This window comes from Camelina sativa, chromosome 9 (assembly GCF_000633955.1).
Source record: "Camelina sativa cultivar DH55 chromosome 9, Cs, whole genome shotgun sequence".
Lineage (NCBI taxonomy): Eukaryota > Viridiplantae > Streptophyta > Magnoliopsida > Brassicales > Brassicaceae > Camelina > Camelina sativa.
The window spans coordinates 18916620-18920405 of record NC_025693.1 but is presented as its reverse complement, the minus strand read 5'-3'; positions in this window follow the sequence as shown (position 1 = coordinate 18920405).

The window sequence follows — 3786 nt, the reverse complement described above, 5'->3', positions numbered from 1 at the left end:
GCCTGAAATGCCTTCCAAAACACCGAGGTGAACTTGGAATCTCTATCAGACACAATACTATCAGGCACACCATGCAGACTGACTATCTCCCTCACGTACTTCTTGGCCAAAATCGCTGCTCCATCAGTTTTCTTGATGGCCAGGAAATGCGCAGACTTAGTCAAACGGTCCACAATGACCCAAATAGCATCAAACGTCCTAGACACAGGCAAACCCACCACGAAGTCCATCGTGATCAAATCCCCCTTCCACTCTAGAATAGGCAAACTCTGTAACAAACCACCAGGAACCTGATGCTCTGCCTTCACCAGCTGGCAAGTATCACACCTCGCCACCCAGTCGGCTACGTCCTTCTTCATCCCGACCTAGTGATAATACCGTTTGAGGTCACGGTACATCTTGGTCGCCCCTGAATGAATAGAGAACTTGCTCGAATGAGCCTCTCTCAGTATCTCCTGCCTCAAATCCTCACCCTTGGGCACACAGATCCGACCATGCACAAGGATAGTACCATTAGCAGAAACCTGATACTCTGCACCCGTAGCCTTAGAGGCATTCACCAGCCCCTCATCGCTCTCCTGAGCTAACCTCACTCTGCTCAACAAATCCGCTCTATCAGCTGCCTCCAAACCCAAAGGTTCCTGTGAGATAGCACACAAACTCAATGCACTAATCTCACCTACCAACGCCTCCATATCCTGCTCCTGAGCCGAAGCCACCCGCTTCCGACTCAAGGCATCTGCAACCAGATTAGCTTTACCAGGATGGTAAGCTATGTCCAAATCATAATCCGCTACTAACTCCATCCAACGCCTCTGCCTCAAATTCAGCTCAGGCTGAGTAAAAATGTACTTCAGACTCTTGTGATCTGTAAATACCTGTACCTTCCCACCATACAGATAGGATCTCCAAATCTTAAGAGCAAAGATCACTGCTGCCATCTCCAAATCATGAGTAGGATAATTAGCTTCATGCTTCCGCAACTGCCGCGAAGCATAAGCTATAACCTTCCCCTGCTGCATAAGTACACAACCCAACCCCACTCTAGAAGCATCTGTATACACAACATAAGGCTCGTCCTGCTCAGGCAATGCTAACACCGGCGTGGTAGTCAACATCTGCTTGAGACTTGCAAAACTTGCCTCACACTCTGGTGACCACACAAACGGGACATCCTTCCCTGTAAGCTTAGTCATCGGCTGAGCCATACTCGCAAAACCCCGAACAAACCTCCTGTAGTAACCTGCTAACCCCAGGAAACTCCGAATCTCAGTGGCACTCTGCGGCCTCGGCCACTCCCTGATGGACTGAATCTTCTCTGGATCCACTGAAACTCCCTCAGCTGAAACAATATGACCCAAGAACCCCATCTCACGCTGCCAGAAACTGCACTTACTCAGCTTAGCAAACAACTTCTGCTCCCGCAGCTTCTCCAACACTGCTCTCAGATGTACTGCATGCTCCTCAGGACTCTTAGAATATACCAGGATGTCGTCGATGAAAATGATGACTGACACGTCCAGAAACTCCTGGAACACGCTGTTCATCAATCTCATAAACGCAGCTGGCGCGTTTGTCAACCCAAACGGCATCACCACAAACTCATAGTGCCCATATCTCGTCCTGAAGGCTGTCTTCCTCACATCTGCCTCATGAATAGGGATCTGATGATAACCTGAAGCCAAGTCGATCTTGGAGAACCAAGTAGCACCCCTCAACTGATCCAACAACTCATCAATCCTCGGGAGAGGGTACTTGTTCTTCACAGTAACTCGGTTCAAACCCCGGTAGTCAATACACAACCGAAAACTCCCATCCTTCTTCTTAACAAACAACACCGGAGCTCCCCACGGTGAACAACTAGGACGGATAAAACCCTTGCCCAACAAATCCTCCAGCTGCTTCTTCAGCTCTGCCATCTCTGCTGGAGCCATCCTGTAAGGAGCCTTGGATAACGGCATCGTCCCCGGTTCCAGCTCAATGGTAAAAGGATCCGACCGAGATGGTGGTAATCCCTGCAATGACTGGAACACATCCTCAAAGTCCTCCACAACCGGAATACCGCTAACCGTAGACTTCCCCACTGACTCTGGCATAGATATAGTAACCAGATAGGCCTCACGGCCCTTCTCGATCATCTTCCCTGCCTGAACGGCTGAGATCACGAGACTCCCCGAAGTCGGTCTAATACCCTGAAAAACCAACTTCCCTCCTGGACGCTCAAACTCCACTCTACCCCGATAGCAATCCAAATGCACCTTATACCGATGCAACCAATCCATACCAAGAATGACGTCATACAACTCCACTGGACTGATAAGCAAATCCGCTGGCCACGACTCTCCTGCGATCTGAATATCAACTCCTCCAGCTCGTCCAATAACCCTCAGAAACTTGCCTCCAGCAACTCTGACAACTCCTGAACGCTCTCCAGAATCCCCTCTGATCCCCGCACTCACGGCACACTCCGGAGTAATGAAGCTATGAGAAGCTCCAGAATCAAACATAACATGGGACTTAAACCCGCCCACCAACAAGGTCCCTACACAAATCTCATGTGTTGAGAACCTAACACTTGACCACAAGCAAAAACAAATATAATCTGAACTATTGAATTGACTAAGTTCGAATCTCAGAAGTTATACCTGTGATCGCTCCTGCACTAGTGCCACCGGGCTCCTGGGTCGAGTACACCTGTGACGTCGGCTCGATCCAACCCACCGGCTACACACCGTGCTGTACAGCCTGCTGCATCCCTGGCTGAGCTCCAGCCTGCAACACTGCTACTGCCCTCTGCTGCAACTTGGGACAACGAGGCTTGATATGCCCCGTCTCTCTGCAGTAGTAACACACCCGAGTATCTGTCCGCGGCTCCGTCACCGCCCGCTGCTCTGTCACTGCCCGCTGCTCACCTCTCTGTGGACAGCTAGACACCTTGTGGTCCCTACTACCACACCCAAAGCATTTCGCACCCCCGTGCCTCGATCTCTGCATAACATCAAACTTCCTCTTCTGCCCCTGCGCAGGCTTGCCGCCCTTGCTAGGAACAGAAAGCGGCTGAGACTGCTGTGGCTGCACCGAAGAACTGACCACAACCACCTGTGACCTCAAGTCATCCTCTATCCCAGCTGCAACCTCAACCAACTCCGCTCTCGTAGCATAGCTCCTCACTCTGCACCGAGTCCTCAAATCATCCCGCAGAGCCAACAAAAACCTCCGCACCTGAGCCGACTCTGGCTCCCATGCTCTGCCTGCATACCCCACAAGCCGACTGAACTCTGCATCCAGCTCCCGCACTGTACGGTCCCCCTGAGTCAACCCCAAGAACCATGCCTCCATACGATCAAGAGCCTCTTGAGGAAAATACTTGGAGTTAAACTCCCTCACAAAATCTCCCCAAGACNCACACCCGGGGCAACACCATGACCGACACCGGGCCCATCCGCCCTGCCATCACCTNCCTCCGTGCTGTCACCAACCTCCACCACACACGTGCATCTCCTGACAAGGAAAACACTGCCAGATCCACCATGTACTGGTCGGGACACCTAAGCGAAAGGAAAATATCCTCCATCCGCTCTCTCCACTCATCCGCTACACTCGGATCGGTACTTCCTGAGAAATACCCTGCTCCCACATGCCGCAGCTGCTCCATCATCCGCACATACTGAGCATCCACTACCTCGGCCCCCGGCTGCACACCTGCCTGCAAACCCGCAGCAGGCTGNCCTGCCCACCACCCACTGGCGGCACTACTGGATCCTGCCCACCAACCACTAGCGGCAC